This window comes from Phyllobates terribilis, unplaced genomic scaffold (assembly GCF_046119375.1).
Source record: "Phyllobates terribilis strain yellow unplaced genomic scaffold, ASM4611937v1 Scaffold_414__1_contigs__length_1644244, whole genome shotgun sequence".
Lineage (NCBI taxonomy): Eukaryota > Metazoa > Chordata > Amphibia > Anura > Dendrobatidae > Phyllobates > Phyllobates terribilis.
The window spans coordinates 986,593-1,005,166 of NW_027363174.1; the positions used below are offsets into that span (position 1 = coordinate 986,593).

Here is an 18,574-nt window from a genome sequence, read left to right on the forward strand (position 1 = left end):
ATTACCTCTCCTGCTGCTGCTGCTGCTGGCTGTCCAGCAGCAGACTGAAGGTGGCTGCTGCTGTGCGCAGGTATATAAAGGCTCAGAGCCTATTATGACACGCGCAGCCAGCGTTCCATTGCCACATTCCGTCTACTGCAGGCGGGATACCTGGATGGCTGAATGTCACTGAGAAGCTCACAGAGACCGCCATAAGCAACAGTTTAAAAGAATGCCACAGACTAATCAACCAAACTTTTTGGGTTGGTTTCTCTTTTATAGTCTGCAGGCATTAAATGAAAGAAGTCAGTGTTCCAGCAGAGGGAGACAACGTTTCAGAAAAGGCATTGTAGCAAACCAAAAAAGAAATTTTAAGCGCAGCAGAGTAACCAGCTCACATACCTGTTAGCTCAGGTGAGTTTAAAAGGCTGCTGTTGATAACAAGGGCATTTGCTAAATAGATGGTGTGTGTGCAACAATATACTGAAAGGTCAATTATATTGTGCAGCTTATCTCACCACCTGTAGTTATTTAGGTGAAAGCTCCAAAATGCTTGCCTAATATGTCTGTTTATCCAAAAGGAAGTATAGAGGGAGAGCTAGATAGATAGCATTGCATTACATTACATTACATGGCAATGCAATGCACAGTTGCTGAAGTTGAACCAAAATGAGCTTGTCATCTGGCTTCTGCAACTTTTAACATGAAAAATCCAATGAGGAGAAGAAAAGCAAAGCCAAAGAGTCCATCCCAAAATCCGACAAACAAGCAAAATGAACAAAAAGCATTGAATTCAATTCTTTCTGATTTTAGAAACTGCATTAAAGAAGGGGTGCACTGGTCCTGGAGATACTGCAATACCAGGTCAATGCGTGGAGTGGACAGAGCAAGCTCTTTTTCCATCTCCCTGTTCTAAAAATCCATTTAATATATGGTCCCCAGATAGGGGACGTATCAGATATTAAACTGATAAGAACAGATACTACACTTGATCTTAGCCAAAAGGCAGAGAAGCGATAACCAGAATTGGTTTCCGACTACGGTGACACCCAAGGATTCTGAAAAGTCCATTTGTGGAGATGGCCACCTGGACTCCCGTTAAGAAGACATGCTGTCAACCTCTAGATCCCTCACATGCCTGCACTTTTCGGCTTGCTGCTGCTGCAATCCACGCGTTTTAGATCTGCATAACTCCACCTCTTTTAGCACAGTACCCTCAACCCCCGGCTGTTCCCACCCGCCTCAACACCGTTGGAAGGGAGGAGAACCAATTAAGGCGGGGGGGGGTGGAACGAGCAGCTGTCTACCCTTAGCAGGAGGGTTGCTGATTAATTACCTCTCCTGCTGCTGCTGCTGCTGGCTGTCCAGCAGCAGACTGAAGGTGGCTGCTGCTGTGCGCAGGTATATAAAGGCTCAGAGCCTATTATGACACGCGCAGCCAGCGTTCCATTGCCACATTCCGTCTACTGCAGGCGGGATACCTGGATGGCTGAATGTCACTGAGAAGCTCACAGAGACCGCCATAAGCAACAGTTTGAAAGAATGCCACAGACTAATCAACCAAACTTTTTGGGTTGGTTTCTCTTTTATAGTCTGCAGGCATTAAATGAAAGAAGTCAGTGTTCCAGCAGAGGGAGACAACGTTTCAGAAAAGGCATTGTAGCAAACCAAAAAAGAAATTTTAAGCGCAGCAGAGTAACCAGCTCACATACCTGTTAGCTCAGGTGAGTTTAAAAGGCTGCTGTTGATAACAAGGGCATTTGCTAAATAGATGGTGTGTGTGCAACAATATACTGAAAGGTCAATTATATTGTGCAGCTTATCTCACCACCTGTAGTTATTTAGGTGAAAGCTCCAAAATGCTTGCCTAATATGTCTGTTTATCCAAAAGGAAGTATAGAGGGAGAGCTAGATAGATAGCATTGCATTACATTACATTACATGGCAATGCAATGCACAGTTGCTGAAGTTGAACCAAAATGAGCTTGTCATCTGGCTTCTGCAACTTTTAACATGAAAAATCCAATGAGGAGAAGAAAAGCAAAGCCAAAGAGTCCATCCCAAAATCCGACAAACAAGCAAAATGAACAAAAAGCATTGAATTCAATTCTTTCTGATTTTAGAAACTGCATTAAAGAAGGGGTGCACCGGTCCTGGAGATACTGCAATACCAGGTCAATGCGTGGAGTGGACAGAGCAAGCTCTTTTTCCATCTCCCTGTTCTAAAAATCCATTTAATATATGGTCCCCAGATAGGGGACGTATCAGATATTAAACTGATAAGAACAGATACTACACTTGATCTTAGCCAAAAGGCCGAGAAGCGATAACCAGAATTGGTTTCCGACTACGGTGCCACCCAAGGATTCTGAAAAGTCCATTTGTGGAGATGGCCACCTGGACTCCCGTTAAGAAGACATGCTGTCAACCTCTAGATCCCTCACATGCCTGCACTTTTCGGCTTGCTGCTGCTGCAATCCACGCGTTTTAGATCTGCATAACTCCACCTCTTTTAGCACAGTACCCTCAACCCCCGGCTGTTCCCACCCGCCTCAACACCGTTGGAAGGGAGGAGAACCAATTAAGGCGGGGGGGGGGGGGTGGAACGAGCAGCTGTCTACCCTTAGCAGGAGGGTTGCTGATTAATTACCTCTCCTGCTGCTGCTGCTGCTGGCTGTCCAGCAGCAGACTGAAGGTGGCTGCTGCTGTGCGCAGGTATATAAAGGCTCAGAGCCTATTATGACACGCGCAGCCAGCGTTCCATTGCCACATTCCGTCTACTGCAGGCGGGATACCTGGATGGCTGAATGTCACTGAGAAGCTCACAGAGACCGCCATAAGCAACAGTTTAAAAGAATGCCACAGACTAATCAACCAAACTTTTTGGGTTGGTTTCTCTTTTATAGTCTGCAGGCATTAAATGAAAGAAGTCAGTGTTCCAGCAGAGGGAGACAACGTTTCAGAAAAGGCATTGTAGCAAACCAAAAAAGAAATTTTAAGCGCAGCAGAGTAACCAGCTCACATACCTGTTAGCTCAGGTGAGTTTAAAAGGCTGCTGTTGATAACAAGGGCATTTGCTAAATAGATGGTGTGTGTGCAACAATATACTGAAAGGTCAATTATATTGTGCAGCTTATCTCACCACCTGTAGTTATTTAGGTGAAAGCTCCAAAATGCTTGCCTAATATGTCTGTTTATCCAAAAGGAAGTATAGAGGGAGAGCTAGATAGATAGCATTGCATTACATTACATTACATGGCAATGCAATGCACAGTTGCTGAATTTGAACCAAAATGAGCTTGTCATCTGGCTTCTGCAACTTTTAACATGAAAAATCCAATGAGGAGAAGAAAAGCAAAGCCAAAGAGTCCATCCCAAAATCCGACAAACAAGCAAAATGAACAAAAAGCATTGAATTCAATTCTTTCTGATTTTAGAAACTGCATTAAAGAAGGGGTGCACCGGTCCTGGAGATACTGCAATACCAGGTCAATGCGTGGAGTGGACAGAGCAAGCTCTTTTTCCATCTCCCTGTTCTAAAAATCCATTTAATATATGGTCCCCAGATAGGGGACGTATCAGATATTAAACTGATAAGAACAGATACTACACATGATCTTAGCCAAAAGGCCGAGAAGCGATAACCAGAATTGGTTTCCGACTACGGTGCCACCCAAGGATTCTGAAAAGTCCATTTGTGGAGATGGCCACCTGGACTCCCGTTAAGAAGACATGCTGTCAACCTCTAGATCCCTCACATGCCTGCACTTTTCGGCTTGCTGCTGCTGCAATCCACGCGTTTTAGATCTGCATAACTCCACCTCTTTTAGCACAGTACCCGCAACCCCCGGCTGTTCCCACCCGCCTCAACACCGTTGGAAGGGAGGAGAACCAATTAAGGCGGGGGGGGGGGTGGATCGAGCAGCTGTCTACCCTTAGCAGGAGGGTTGCTGATTAATTACCTCTCCTGCTGCTGCTGCTGCTGGCTGTCCAGCAGCAGACTGAAGGTGGCTGCTGCTGTGCGCAGGTATATAAAGGCTCAGAGCCTATTATGACACGCGCAGCCAGCGTTCCATTGCCACATTCCGTCTACTGCAGGCGGGATACCTGGATGGCTGAATGTCACTGAGAAGCTCACAGAGACCGCCATAAGCAACAGTTTAAAAGAATGCCACAGACTAATCAACCAAACTTTTTGGGTTGGTTTCTCTTTTATAGTCTGCAGGCATTAAATGAAAGAAGTCAGTGTTCCAGCAGAGGGAGACAACGTTTCAGAAAAGGCATTGTAGCAAACCAAAAAAGAAATTTTAAGCGCAGCAGAGTAACCAGCTCACATACCTGTTAGCTCAGGTGAGTTTAAAAGGCTGCTGTTGATAACAAGGGCATTTGCTAAATAGATGGTGTGTGTGCAACAATATACTGAAAGGTCAATTATATTGTGCAGCTTATCTCACCACCTGTAGTTATTTAGGTGAAAGCTCCAAAATGCTTGCCTAATATGTCTGTTTATCCAAAAGGAAGTATAGAGGGAGAGCTAGATAGATAGCATTGCATTACATTACATTACATGGCAATGCAATGCACAGTTGCTGAAGTTGAACCAAAATGAGCTTGTCATCTGGCTTCTGCAACTTTTAACATGAAAAATCCAATGAGGAGAAGAAAAGCAAAGCCAAAGAGTCCATCCCAAAATCCGACAAACAAGCAAAATGAACAAAAAGCATTGAATTCAATTCTTTCTGATTTTAGAAACTGCATTAAAGAAGGGGTGCACCGGTCCTGGAGATACTGCAATACCAGGTCAATGCGTGGAGTGGACAGAGCAAGCTCTTTTTCCATCTCCCTGTTCTAAAAATCCATTTAATATATGGTCCCCAGATAGGGGACGTATCAGATATTAAACTGATAAGAACAGATACTACACTTGATCTTAGCCAAAAGGCCGAGAAGCGATAACCAGAATTGGTTTCCGACTACGGTGCCACCCAAGGATTCTGAAAAGTCCATTTGTGGAGATGGCCACCTGGACTCCCGTTAAGAAGACATGCTGTCAACCTCTAGATCCCTCACATGCCTGCACTTTTCGGCTTGCTGCTGCTGCAATCCACGCGTTTTAGATCTGCATAACTCCACCTCTTTTAGCACAGTACCCTCAACCCCCGGCTGTTCCCACCCGCCTCAACACCGTTGGAAGGGAGGAGAACCAATTAAGGCGGGGGGGGTGTAACGAGCAGCTGTCTACCCTTAGCAGGAGGGTTGCTGATCAATTACCTCTCCTGCTGCTGCTGCTGCTGGCTGTCCAGCAGCAGACTGAAGGTGGCTGCTGCTGTGCGCAGGTATATAAAGGCTCAGAGCCTATTATGACACGCGCAGCCAGCGTTCCATTGCCACATTCCGTCTACTGCAGGCGGGATACCTGGATGGCTGAATTTCACTGAGAAGCTCACAGAGACCGCCATAAGCAACAGTTTAAAAGAATGCCACAGACTAATCAACCAAACTTTTTGGGTTGGTTTCTCTTTTATAGTCTGCAGGCATTAAATGAAAGAAGTCAGTGTTCCAGCAGAGGGAGACAACGTTTCAGAAAAGGCATTGTAGCAAACCAAAAAAGAAATTTTAAGCGCAGCAGAGTAACCAGCTCACATACCTGTTAGCTCAGGTGAGTTTAAAAGGCTGCTGTTGATAACAAGGGCATTTGCTAAATAGATGGTGTGTGTGCAACAATATACTGAAAGGTCAATTATATTGTGCAGCTTATCTCACCACCTGTAGTTATTTAGGTGAAAGCTCCAAAATGCTTGCCTAATATGTCTGTTTATCCAAAAGGAAGTATAGAGGGAGAGCTAGATAGATAGCATTGCATTACATTACATTACATGGCAATGCAATGCACAGTTGCTGAAGTTGAACCAAAATGAGCTTGTCATCTGGCTTCTGCAACTTTTAACATGAAAAATCCAATGAGGAGAAGAAAAGCAAAGCCAAAGAGTCCATCCCAAAATCCGACAAACAAGCAAAATGAACAAAAAGCATTGAATTCAATTCTTTCTGATTTTAGAAACTGCATTAAAGAAGGGGTGCACCGGTCCTGGAGATACTGCAATACCAGGTCAATGCGTGGAGTGGACAGAGCAAGCTCTTTTTCCATCTCCCTGTTCTAAAAATCCATTTAATATATGGTCCCCAGATAGGGGACGTATCAGATATTAAACTGATAAGAACAGATACTACACTTGATCTTAGCCAAAAGGCCGAGAAGCGATAACCAGAATTGGTTTCCGACTACGGTGCCACCCAAGGATTCTGAAAAGTCCATTTGTGGAGATGGCCACCTGGACTCCCGTTAAGAAGACATGCTGTCAACCTCTAGATCCCTCACATGCCTGCACTTTTCGGCTTGCTGCTGCTGCAATCCACGCGTTTTAGATCTGCATAACTCCACCTCTTTTAGCACAGTACCCTCAACCCCCGGCTGTTCCCACCCGCCTCAACACCGTTGGAAGGGAGGAGAACCAATTAAGGCGGGGGGGGTGGAACGAGCAGCTGTCTACCCTTAGCAGGAGGGTTGCTGATTAATTACCTCTCCTGCTGCTGCTGCTGCTGGCTGTCCAGCAGCAGACTGAAGGTGGCTGCTGCTGTGCGCAGGTATATAAAGGCTCAGAGCCTATTATGACACGCGCAGCCAGCGTTCCATTGCCACATTCCGTCTACTGCAGGCGGGATACCTGGATGGCTGAATGTCACTGAGAAGCTCACAGAGACCGCCATAAGCAACAGTTTAAAAGAATGCCACAGACTAATCAACCAAACTTTTTGGGTTGGTTTCTCTTTTATAGTCTGCAGGCATTAAATGAAAGAAGTCAGTGTTCCAGCAGAGGGAGACAACGTTTCAGAAAAGGCATTGTAGCAAACCAAAAAAGAAATTTTAAGCGCAGCAGAGTAACCAGCTCACATACCTGTTAGCTCAGGTGAGTTTAAAAGGCTGCTGTTGATAACAAGGGCATTTGCTAAATAGATGGTGTGTGTGCAACAATATACTGAAAGGTCAATTATATTGTGCAGCTTATCTCACCACCTGTAGTTATTTAGGTGAAAGCTCCAAAATGCTTGCCTAATATGTCTGTTTATCCAAAAGGAAGTATAGAGGGAGAGCTAGATAGATAGCATTGCATTACATTACATTACATGGCAATGCAATGCACAGTTGCTGAAGTTGAACCAAAATGAGCTTGTCATCTGGCTTCTGCAACTTTTAACATGAAAAATCCAATGAGGAGAAGAAAAGCAAAGCCAAAGAGTCCATCCCAAAATCCGACAAACAAGCAAAATGAACAAAAAGCATTGAATTCAATTCTTTCTGATTTTAGAAACTGCATGAAAGAAGGGGTGCACCGGTCCTGGAGATACTGCAATACCAGGTCAATGCGTGGAGTGGACAGAGCAAGCTCTTTTTCCATCTCCCTGTTCTAAAAATCCATTTAATATATGGTCCCCAGATAGGGGACGTATCAGATATTAAACTGATAAGAACAGATACTACACTTGATCTTAGCCAAAAGGCCGAGAAGCGATAACCAGAATTGGTTTCCGACTACGGTGCCACCCAAGGATTCTGAAAAGTCCATTTGTGGAGATGGCCACCTGGACTCCCGTTAAGAAGACATGCTGTCAACCTCTAGATCCCTCACATGCCTGCACTTTTCGGCTTGCTGCTGCTGCAATCCACGCGTTTTAGATCTGCATAACTCCACCTCTTTTAGCACAGTACCCTCAAACCCCGGCTGTTCCCACCCGCCTCAACACCGTTGGAAGGGAGGAGAACCAATTAAGGCGGGGGGGGGGGTGGAACGAGCAGCTGTCTACCCTTAGCAGGAGGGTTGCTGATTAATTACCTCTCCTGCTGCTGCTGCTGCTGGCTGTCCAGCAGCAGACTGAAGGTGGCTGCTGCTGTGCGCAGGTATATAAAGGCTCAGAGCCTATTATGACACGCGCAGCCAGCGTTCCATTGCCACATTCCGTCTACTGCAGGCGGGATACCTGGATGGCTGAATGTCACTGAGAAGCTCACAGAGACCGCCATAAGCAACAGTTTAAAAGAATGCCACAGACTAATCAACCAAACTTTTTGGGTTGGTTTCTCTTTTATAGTCTGCAGGCATTAAATGAAAGAAGTCAGTGTTCCAGCAGAGGGAGACAACGTTTCAGAAAAGGCATTGTAGCAAACCAAAAAAGAAATTTTAAGCGCAGCAGAGTAACCAGCTCACATACCTGTTAGCTCAGGTGAGTTTAAAAGGCTGCTGTTGATAACAAGGGCATTTGCTAAATAGATGGTGTGTGTGCAACAATATACTGAAAGGTCAATTATATTGTGCAGCTTATCTCACCACCTGTAGTTATTTAGGTGAAAGCTCCAAAATGCTTGCCTAATATGTCTGTTTATCCAAAAGGAAGTATAGAGGGAGAGCTAGATAGATAGCATTGCATTACATTACATTACATGGCAATGCAATGCACAGTTGCTGAAGTTGAACCAAAATGAGCTTGTCATCTGGCTTCTGCAACTTTTAACATGAAAAATCCAATGAGGAGAAGAAAAGCAAAGCCAAAGAGTCCATCCCAAAATCCGACAAACAAGCAAAATGAACAAAAAGCATTGAATTCAATTCTTTCTGATTTTAGAAACTGCATTAAAGAAGGGGTGCACCGGTCCTGGAGATACTGCAATACCAGGTCAATGCGTGGAGTGGACAGAGCAAGCTCTTTTTCCATCTCCCTGTTCTAAAAATCCATTTAATATATGGTCCCCAGATAGGGGACGTATCAGATATTAAACTGATAAGAACAGATACTACACTTGATCTTAGCCAAAAGGCCGAGAAGCGATAACCAGAATTGGTTTCCGACTACGGTGCCACCCAAGGATTCTGAAAAGTCCATTTGTGGAGATGGCCACCTGGACTCCCGTTAAGAAGACATGCTGTCAACCTCTAGATCCCTCACATGCCTGCACTTTTCGGCTTGCTGCTGCTGCAATCCACGCGTTTTAGATCTGCATAACTCCACCTCTTTTAGCACAGTACCCTCAACCCCCGGCTGTTCCCACCCGCCTCAACACCGTTGGAAGGGAGGAGAACCAATTAAGGCGGGGGGGGTGGAACGAGCAGCTGTCTACCCTTTGCAGGAGGGTTGCTGATTAATTACCTCTCCTGCTGCTGCTGCTGCTGGCTGTCCAGCAGCAGACTGAAGGTGGCTGCTGCTGTGCGCAGGTATATAAAGGCTCAGAGCCTATTATGACACGCGCAGCCAGCGTTCCATTGCCACATTCCGTCTACTGCAGGCGGGATACCTGGATGGCTGAATGTCACTGAGAAGCTCACAGAGACCGCCATAAGCAACAGTTTAAAAGAATGCCACAGACTAATCAACCAAACTTTTTGGGTTGGTTTCTCTTTTATAGTCTGCAGGCATTAAATGAAAGAAGTCAGTGTTCCAGCAGAGGGAGACAACGTTTCAGAAAAGGCATTGTAGCAAACCAAAAAAGAAATTTTAAGCGCAGCAGAGTAACCAGCTCACATACCTGTTAGCTCAGGTGAGTTTAAAAGGCTGCTGTTGATAACAAGGGCATTTGCTAAATAGATGGTGTGTGTGCAACAATATACTGAAAGGTCAATTATATTGTGCAGCTTATCTCACCACCTGTAGTTATTTAGGTGAAAGCTCCAAAATGCTTGCCTAATATGTCTGTTTATCCAAAAGGAAGTATAGAGGGAGAGCTAGATAGATAGCATTGCATTACATTACATTACATGGCAATGCAATGCACAGTTGCTGAAGTTGAACCAAAATGAGCTTGTCATCTGGCTTCTGCAACTTTTAACATGAAAAATCCAATGAGGAGAAGAAAAGCAAAGCCAAAGAGTCCATCCCAAAATCCGACAAACAAGCAAAATGAACAAAAAGCATTGAATTCAATTCTTTCTGATTTTAGAAACTGCATTAAAGAAGGGGTGCACCGGTCCTGGAGATACTGCAATACCAGGTCAATGCGTGGAGTGGACAGAGCAAGCTCTTTTTCCATCTCCCTGTTCTAAAAATCCATTTAATATATGGTCCCCAGATAGGGGACGTATCAGATATTAAACTGATAAGAACAGATACTACACTTGATCTTAGCCAAAAGGCCGAGAAGCGATAACCAGAATTGGTTTCCGACTACGGTGCCACCCAAGGATTCTGAAAAGTCCATTTGTGGAGATGGCCACCTGGACTCCCGTTAAGAAGACATGCTGTCAACCTCTAGATCCCTCACATGCCTGCACTTTTCGGCTTGCTGCTGCTGCAATCCACGCGTTTTAGATCTGCATAACTCCACCTCTTTTAGCACAGTACCCTCAACCCCCGGCTGTTCCCACCCGCCTCAACACCGTTGGAAGGGAGGAGAACCAATTAAGGCGGGGGGGGGGGTGGAACGAGCAGCTGTCTACCCTTAGCAGGAGGGTTGCTGATTAATTACCTCTCCTGCTGCTGCTGCTGCTGGCTGTCCAGCAGCAGACTGAAGGTGGCTGCTGCTGTGCGCAGGTATATAAAGGCTCAGAGCCTATTATGACACGCGCAGCCAGCGTTCCATTGCCACATTCCGTCTACTGCAGGCGGGATACCTGGATGGCTGAATGTCACTGAGAAGCTCACAGAGACCGCCATAAGCAACAGTTTAAAAGAATGCCACAGACTAATCAACCAAACTTTTTGGGTTGGTTTCTCTTTTATAGTCTGCAGGCATTAAATGAAAGAAGTCAGTGTTCCAGCAGAGGGAGACAACGTTTCAGAAAAGGCATTGTAGCAAACCAAAAAAGAAATTTTAAGCGCAGCAGAGTAACCAGCTCACATACCTGTTAGCTCAGGTGAGTTTAAAAGGCTGCTGTTGATAACAAGGGCATTTGCTAAATAGATGGTGTGTGTGCAACAATATACTGAAAGGTCAATTATATTGTGCAGCTTATCTCACCACCTGTAGTTATTTAGGTGAAAGCTCCAAAATGCTTGCCTAATATGTCTGTTTATCCAAAAGGAAGTATAGAGGGAGAGCTAGATAGATAGCATTGCATTACATTACATTACATGGCAATGCAATGCACAGTTGCTGAAGTTGAACCAAAATGAGCTTGTCATCTGGCTTCTGCAACTTTTAACATGAAAAATCCAATGAGGAGAAGAAAAGCAAAGCCAAAGAGTCCATCCCAAAATCCGACAAACAAGCAAAATGAACAAAAAGCATTGAATTCAATTCTTTCTGATTTTAGAAACTGCATTAAAGAAGGGGTGCACCGGTCCTGGAGATACTGCAATACCAGGTCAATGCGTGGAGTGGACAGAGCAAGCTCTTTTTCCATCTCCCTGTTCTAAAAATCCATTTAATATATGGTCCCCAGATAGGGGACGTATCAGATATTAAACTGATAAGAACAGATACTACTCTTGATCTTAGCCAAAAGGCCGAGAAGCGATAACCAGAATTGGTTTCCGACTACGGTGCCACCCAAGGATTCTGAAAAGTCCATTTGTGGAGATGGCCACCTGGACTCCCGTTAAGAAGACATGCTGTCAACCTCTAGATCCCTCACATGCCTGCACTTTTCGGCTTGCTGCTGCTGCAATCCACGCGTTTTAGATCTGCATAACTCCACCTCTTTTAGCACAGTACCCTCAACCCCCGGCTGTTCCCACCCGCCTCAACACCGTTGGAAGGGAGGAGAACCAATTAAGGCGGGGGGGGGTGGAACGAGCAGCTGTCTACCCTTAGCAGGAGGGTTGCTGATTAATTACCTCTCCTGCTGCTGCTGCTGCTGGCTGTCCAGCAGCAGACTGAAGGTGGCTGCTGCTGTGCGCAGGTATATAAAGGCTCAGAGCCTATTATGACACGCGCAGCCAGCGTTCCATTGCCACATTCCGTCTACTGCAGGCGGGATACCTGGATGGCTGAATGTCACTGAGAAGCTCACAGAGACCGCCATAAGCAACAGTTTAAAAGAATGCCACAGACTAATCAACCAAACTTTTTGGGTTGGTTTCTCTTTTATAGTCTGCAGGCATTAAATGAAAGAAGTCAGTGTTCTAGCAGAGGGAGACAACGTTTCAGAAAAGGCATTGTAGCAAACCAAAAAAGAAATTTTAAGCGCAGCAGAGTAACCAGCTCACATACCTGTTAGCTCAGGTGAGTTTAAAAGGCTGCTGTTGATAACAAGGGCATTTGCTAAATAGATGGTGTGTGTGCAACAATATACTGAAAGGTCAATTATATTGTGCAGCTTATCTCACCACCTGTAGTTATTTAGGTGAAAGCTCCAAAATGCTTGCCTAATATGTCTGTTTATCCAAAAGGAAGTATAGAGGGAGAGCTAGATAGATAGCATTGCATTACATTACATTACATGGCAATGCAATGCACAGTTGCTGAAGTTGAACCAAAATGAGCTTGTCATCTGGCTTCTGCAACTTTTAACATGAAAAATCCAATGAGGAGAAGAAAAGCAAAGCCAAAGAGTCCATCCCAAAATCCGACAAACAAGCAAAATGAACAAAAAGCATTGAATTCAATTCTTTCTGATTTTAGAAACTGCATTAAAGAAGGGGTGCACCGGTCCTGGAGATACTGCAATACCAGGTCAATGCGTGGAGTGGACAGAGCAAGCTCTTTTTCCATCTCCCTGTTCTAAAAATCCATTTAATATATGGTCCCCAGATAGGGGACGTATCAGATATTAAACTGATAAGAACAGATACTACACTTGATCTTAGCCAAAAGGCCGAGAAGCGATAACCAGAATTGGTTTCCGACTACGGTGCCACCCAAGGATTCTGAAAAGTCCATTTGTGGAGATGGCCACCTGGACTCCCGTTAAGAAGACATGCTGTCAACCTCTAGATCCCTCACATGCCTGCACTTTTCGGCTTGCTGCTGCTGCAATCCACACGTTTTAGATCTGCATAACTCCACCTCTTTTAGCACAGTACCCTCAACCCCCGGCTGTTCCCACCCGCCTCAACACCGTTGGAAGGGAGGAGAACCAATTAAGGCGGGGGGGGGGGTGGAACGAGCAGCTGTCTACCCTTAGCAGGAGGGTTGCTGATTAATTACCTCTCCTGCTGCTGCTGCTGCTGGCTGTCCAGCAGCAGACTGAAGGTGGCTGCTGCTGTGCGCAGGTATATAAAGGCTCAGAGCCTATTATGACACGCGCAGCCAGCGTTCCATTGCCACATTCCGTCTACTGCAGGCGGGATACCTGGATGGCTGAATGTCACTGAGAAGCTCACAGAGACCGCCATAAGCAACAGTTTAAAAGAATGCCACAGACTAATCAACCAAACTTTTTGGGTTGGTTTCTCTTTTATAGTCTGCAGGCATTAAATGAAAGAAGTCAGTGTTCCAGCAGAGGGAGACAACGTTTCAGAAAAGGCATTGTAGCAAACCAAAAAAGAAATTTTAAGCGCAGCAGAGTAACCAGCTCACATACCTGTTAGCTCAGGTGAGTTTAAAAGGCTGCTGTTGATAACAAGGGCATTTGCTAAATAGATGGTGTGTGTGCAACAATATACTGAAAGGTCAATTATATTGTGCAGCTTATCTCACCACCTGTAGTTATTTAGGTGAAAGCTCCAAAATGCTTGCCTAATATGTCTGTTTATCCAAAAGGAAGTATAGAGGGAGAGCTAGATAGATAGCATTGCATTACATTACATTACATGGCAATGCAATGCACAGTTGCTGAAGTTGAACCAAAATGAGCTTGTCATCTGGCTTCTGCAACTTTTAACATGAAAAATCCAATGAGGAGAAGAAAAGCAAAGCCAAAGAGTCCATCCCAAAATCCGACAAACAAGCAAAATGAACAAAAAGCATTGAATTCAATTCTTTCTGATTTTAGAAACTGCATTAAAGAAGGGGTGCACCGGTCCTGGAGATACTGCAATACCAGGTCAATGCGTGGAGTGGACAGAGCAAGCTCTTTTTCCATCTCCCTGTTCTAAAAATCCATTTAATATATGGTCCCCAGATAGGGGACGTATCAGATATTAAACTGATAAGAACAGATACTACACTTGATCTTAGCCAAAAGGCCGAGAAGCGATAACCAGAATTGGTTTCCGACTACGGTGCCACCCAAGGATTCTGAAAAGTCCATTTGTGGAGATGGCCACCTGGACTCCCGTTAAGAAGACATGCTGTCAACCTCTAGATCCCTCACATGCCTGCACTTTTCGGCTTGCTGCTGCTGCAATCCACGCGTTTTAGATCTGCATAACTCCACCTCTTTTAGCACAGTACCCTCAACCCCCGGCTGTTCCCACCCGCCTCAACACCGTTGGAAGGGAGGAGAACCAATTAAGGCGGGGGGGGTGGAACGAGCAGCTGTCTACCCTTTGCAGGAGGGTTGCTGATTAATTACCTCTCCTGCTGCTGCTGCTGCTGGCTGTCCAGCAGCAGACTGAAGGTGGCTGCTGCTGTGCGCAGGTATATAAAGGCTCAGAGCCTATTATGACACGCGCAGCCAGCGTTCCATTGCCACATTCCGTCTACTGCAGGCGGGATACCTGGATGGCTGAATGTCACTGAGAAGCTCACAGAGACCGCCATAAGCAACAGTTTAAAAGAATGCCACAGACTAATCAACCAAACTTTTTGGGTTGGTTTCTCTTTTATAGTCTGCAGGCATTAAATGAAAGAAGTCAGTGTTCCAGCAGAGGGAGACAACGTTTCAGAAAAGGCATTGTAGCAAACCAAAAAAGAAATTTTAAGCGCAGCAGAGTAACCAGCTCACATACCTGTTAGCTCAGGTGAGTTTAAAAGGCTGCTGTTGATAACAAGGGCATTTGCTAAATAGATGGCGTGTGTGCAACAATATACTGAAAGGTCAATTATATTGTGCAGCTTATCTCACCACCTGTAGTTATTTAGGTGAAAGCTCCAAAATGCTTGCCTAATATGTCTGTTTATCCAAAAGGAAGTATAGAGGGAGAGCTAGATAGATAGCATTGCATTACATTACATTACATGGCAATGCAATGCACAGTTGCTGAAGTTGAACCAAAATGAGCTTGTCATCTGGCTTCTGCAACTTTTAACATGAAAAATCCAATGAGGAGAAGAAAAGCAAAGCCAAAGAGTCCATCCCAAAATCCGACAAACAAGCAAAATGAACAAAAAGCATTGAATTCAATTCTTTCTGATTTTAGAAACTGCATTAAAGAAGGGGTGCACCGGTCCTGGAGATACTGCAATACCAGGTCAATGCGTGGAGTGGACAGAGCAAGCTCTTTTTCCATCTCCCTGTTCTAAAAATCCATTTAATATATGGTCCCCAGATAGGGGACGTATCAGATATTAAACTGATAAGAACAGATACTACACTTGATCTTAGCCAAAAGGCCGAGAAGCGATAACCAGAATTGGTTTCCGACTACGGTGCCACCCAAGGATTCTGAAAAGTCCATTTGTGGAGATGGCCACCTGGACTCCCGTTAAGAAGACATGCTGTCAACCTCTAGATCCCTCACATGCCTGCACTTTTCGGCTTGCTGCTGCTGCAATCCACGCGTTTTAGATCTGCATAACTCCACCTCTTTTAGCACAGTACCCTCAACCCCCGGCTGTTCCCACCCGCCTCAACACCGTTGGAAGGGAGGAGAACCAATTAAGGCGGGGGGGGGGGTGGAACGAGCAGCTGTCTACCCTTAGCAGGAGGGTTGCTGATTAATTACCTCTCCTGCTGCTGCTGCTGCTGGCTGTCCAGCAGCAGACTGAAGGTGGCTGCTGCTGTGCGCAGGTATATAAAGGCTCAGAGCCTATTATGACACGCGCAGCCAGCGTTCCATTGCCACATTCCGTCTACTGCAGGCGGGAAACCTGGATGGCTGAATGTCACTGAGAAGCTCACAGAGACCGCCATAAGCAACAGTTTAAAAGAATGCCACAGACTAATCAACCAAACTTTTTGGGTTGGTTTCTCTTTTATAGTCTGCAGGCATTAAATGAAAGAAGTCAGTGTTCCAGCAGAGGGAGACAACGTTTCAGAAAAGGCATTGTAGCAAACCAAAAAAGAAATTTTAAGCGCAGCAGAGTAACCAGCTCACATACCTGTTAGCTCAGGTGAGTTTAAAAGGCTGCTGTTGATAACAAGGGCATTTGCTAAATAGATGGTGTGTGTGCAACAATATACTGAAAGGTCAATTATATTGTGCAGCTTATCTCACCACCTGTAGTTATTTAGGTGAAAGCTCCAAAATGCTTGCCTACTATGTCTGTTTATCCAAAAGGAAGTATAGAGGGAGAGCTAGATAGATAGCATTGCATTACATTACATTACATGGCAATGCAATGCACAGTTGCTGAAGTTGAACCAAAATGAGCTTGTCATCTGGCTTCTGCAACTTTTAACATGAAAAATCCAATGAGGAGAAGAAAAGCAAAGCCAAAGAGTCCATCCCAAAATCCGACAAACAAGCAAAATGAACAAAAAGCATTGAATTCAATTCTTTCTGATTTTAGAAACTGCATTAAAGAAGGGGTGCACCGGTCCTGGAGATACTGCAATACCAGGTCAATGCGTGGAGTGGACAGAGCAAGCTCTTTTTCCATCTCCCTGTTCTAAAAATCCATTTAATATATGGTCCCCAGATAGGGGACGTATCAGATATTAAACTGATAAGAACAGATACTACACTTGATCTTAGCCAAAAGGCCGAGAAGCGATAACCAGAATTGGTTTCCGACTACGGTGCCACCCAAGGATTCTGAAAAGTCCATTTGTGGAGATGGCCACCTGGACTCCCGTTAAGAAGACATGCTGTCAACCTCTAGATCCCTCACATGCCTGCACTTTTCGGCTTGCTGCTGCTGCAATCCACGCGTTTTAGATCTGCATAACTCCACCTCTTTTAGCACAGTACCCTCAACCCCCGGCTGTTCCCACCCGCCTCAACACCGTTGGAAGGGAGGAGAACCAATTAAGGCGGGGGGGGGGGTGGAACGAGCAGCTGTCTACCCTTAGCAGGAGGGTTGCTGATTAATTACCTCTCCTGCTGCTGCTGCTGGCTGTCCAGCAGCAGACTGAAGGTGGCTGCTGCTGTGCGCAGGTATATAAAGGCTCAGAGCCTATTATGACACGCGCAGCCAGCGTTCCATTGCCACATTCCGTCTACTGCAGGCGGGATACCTGGATGGCTGAATGTCACTGAGAAGCTCACAGAAACCGCCATAAGCAACAGTTTAAAAGAATGCCACAGACTAATCAACCAAACTTTTTGGGTTGGTTTCTCTTTTATAGTCTGCAGGCATTAAATGAAAGAAGTCAGTGTTCCAGCAGAGGGAGACAACGTTTCAGAAAAGGCATTGTAGCAAACCAAAAAAGAAATTTTAAGCGCAGCAGAGTAACCAGCTCACATACCTGTTAGCTCAGGTGAGTTTAAAAGGCTGCTGTTGATAACAAGGGCATTTGCTAAATAGATGGTGTGTGTGCAACAATATACTGAAAGGTCAATTATATTGTGCAGCTTATCTCACCACCTGTAGTTATTTAGGTGAAAGCTCCAAAATGCTTGCCTAATATGTCTGTTTATCCAAAAGGAAGTATAGAGGGAGAGCTAGATAGATAGCATTGCATTACATTACATTACATGGCAATGCAATGCACAGTTGCTGAAGTTGAACCAAAATGAGCTTGTCATCTGGCTTCTGCAACTTTTAACATGAAAAATCCAATGAGGAGAAGAAAAGCAAAGCCAAAGAGTCCATCCCAAAATCCGACAAACAAGCAAAATGAACAAAAAGCATTGAATTCAATTCTTTCTGATTTTAGAAACTGCATTAAAGAAGGGGTGCACCGGTCCTGGAGATACTGCAATACCAGGTCAATGCGTGGAGTGGACAGAGCAAGCTCTTTTTCCATCTCCCTGTTCTAAAAATCCATTTAATATATGGTCCCCAGATAGGGGACGTATCAGATATTAAACTGATAAGAACAGATACTACACTTGATCTTAGCCAAAAGGCCGAGAAGCGATAACCAGAATTGGTTTCCGACTACGGTGCCACCCAAGGATTCTGAAAAGTCCATTCGTGGAGATGGCCACCTGGACTCCCGTTAAGAAGACATGCTGTCAACCTCTAGATCCCTCATATGCCTGCACTTTTCGGCTTGCTGCTTCTGCAATCCACGCGTTTTAGATCTGCATAACTCCACCTCTTTTAGCACAGTACCCTCAACCCCCGGCTGTTCCCACCCGCCTCAACACCGTTGGAAGGGAGGAGAACCAATTAAGGCGGGGGGGGGGTGGAACGAGCAGCTGTCTACCCTTAGCAGCAGGGTTGCTGATTAATTACCTCTCCTGCTGCTGCTGCTGCTGGCTGTCCAGCAGCAGACTGAAGGTGGCTGCTGCTGTGCGCAGGTATATAAAGGCTCAGAGCCTATTATGACACGCGCAGCCAGCGTTCCATTGCCACATTCCGTCTACTGCAGGCGGGATACCTGGATGGCTGAATGTCACTGAGAAGCTCACAGAGACCGCCATAAGCAACAGTTTAAAAGAATGCCACAGACTA

General features: G+C 45.2%; 14 non-coding genes across 14 annotated transcripts; all 14 read right to left on the minus strand.

The window, feature by feature from the left end:
- Nucleotides 1-806: 806 nt before the first annotated feature.
- LOC141226610 (U2 spliceosomal RNA) lies at nucleotides 807-997 on the minus strand. The gene has a single exon (XR_012293736.1). It is a non-coding gene; the product is annotated as a U2 spliceosomal RNA (small nuclear RNA).
- A 1,119-nt stretch (nucleotides 998-2,116) lies between these two features.
- LOC141226833 (U2 spliceosomal RNA) lies at nucleotides 2,117-2,307 on the minus strand. Its single transcript, XR_012293954.1, has one exon. It is a non-coding gene; the product is annotated as a U2 spliceosomal RNA (small nuclear RNA).
- Nucleotides 2,308-3,430: 1,123 nt separating this feature from the next.
- Nucleotides 3,431-3,621, minus strand: LOC141226075 (U2 spliceosomal RNA). The gene has a single exon (XR_012293304.1). It is a non-coding gene; the product is annotated as a U2 spliceosomal RNA (small nuclear RNA).
- A 1,121-nt stretch (nucleotides 3,622-4,742) lies between these two features.
- LOC141226834 (U2 spliceosomal RNA) lies at nucleotides 4,743-4,933 on the minus strand. Its single transcript, XR_012293955.1, has one exon. It is a non-coding gene; the product is annotated as a U2 spliceosomal RNA (small nuclear RNA).
- Nucleotides 4,934-6,051: 1,118 nt separating this feature from the next.
- On the minus strand, nucleotides 6,052-6,242 carry LOC141226835 (U2 spliceosomal RNA). The gene has a single exon (XR_012293956.1). It is a non-coding gene; the product is annotated as a U2 spliceosomal RNA (small nuclear RNA).
- Nucleotides 6,243-7,360: 1,118 nt separating this feature from the next.
- LOC141226836 (U2 spliceosomal RNA) lies at nucleotides 7,361-7,551 on the minus strand. The gene has a single exon (XR_012293957.1). It is a non-coding gene; the product is annotated as a U2 spliceosomal RNA (small nuclear RNA).
- Nucleotides 7,552-8,672: 1,121 nt separating this feature from the next.
- On the minus strand, nucleotides 8,673-8,863 carry LOC141226837 (U2 spliceosomal RNA). The gene has a single exon (XR_012293958.1). It is a non-coding gene; the product is annotated as a U2 spliceosomal RNA (small nuclear RNA).
- Nucleotides 8,864-9,981: 1,118 nt separating this feature from the next.
- On the minus strand, nucleotides 9,982-10,172 carry LOC141226838 (U2 spliceosomal RNA). Its single transcript, XR_012293959.1, has one exon. It is a non-coding gene; the product is annotated as a U2 spliceosomal RNA (small nuclear RNA).
- Nucleotides 10,173-11,293: 1,121 nt separating this feature from the next.
- LOC141226105 (U2 spliceosomal RNA) lies at nucleotides 11,294-11,484 on the minus strand. Its single transcript, XR_012293333.1, has one exon. It is a non-coding gene; the product is annotated as a U2 spliceosomal RNA (small nuclear RNA).
- Nucleotides 11,485-12,603: 1,119 nt separating this feature from the next.
- LOC141226839 (U2 spliceosomal RNA) lies at nucleotides 12,604-12,794 on the minus strand. The gene has a single exon (XR_012293960.1). It is a non-coding gene; the product is annotated as a U2 spliceosomal RNA (small nuclear RNA).
- A 1,121-nt stretch (nucleotides 12,795-13,915) lies between these two features.
- On the minus strand, nucleotides 13,916-14,106 carry LOC141226840 (U2 spliceosomal RNA). Its single transcript, XR_012293961.1, has one exon. It is a non-coding gene; the product is annotated as a U2 spliceosomal RNA (small nuclear RNA).
- Nucleotides 14,107-15,224: 1,118 nt separating this feature from the next.
- Nucleotides 15,225-15,415, minus strand: LOC141226842 (U2 spliceosomal RNA). Its single transcript, XR_012293962.1, has one exon. It is a non-coding gene; the product is annotated as a U2 spliceosomal RNA (small nuclear RNA).
- Nucleotides 15,416-16,536: 1,121 nt separating this feature from the next.
- LOC141226843 (U2 spliceosomal RNA) lies at nucleotides 16,537-16,727 on the minus strand. The gene has a single exon (XR_012293963.1). It is a non-coding gene; the product is annotated as a U2 spliceosomal RNA (small nuclear RNA).
- A 1,118-nt stretch (nucleotides 16,728-17,845) lies between these two features.
- On the minus strand, nucleotides 17,846-18,036 carry LOC141226845 (U2 spliceosomal RNA). Its single transcript, XR_012293965.1, has one exon. It is a non-coding gene; the product is annotated as a U2 spliceosomal RNA (small nuclear RNA).
- Between the last annotated feature and the right edge of the window lie 538 nt (nucleotides 18,037-18,574).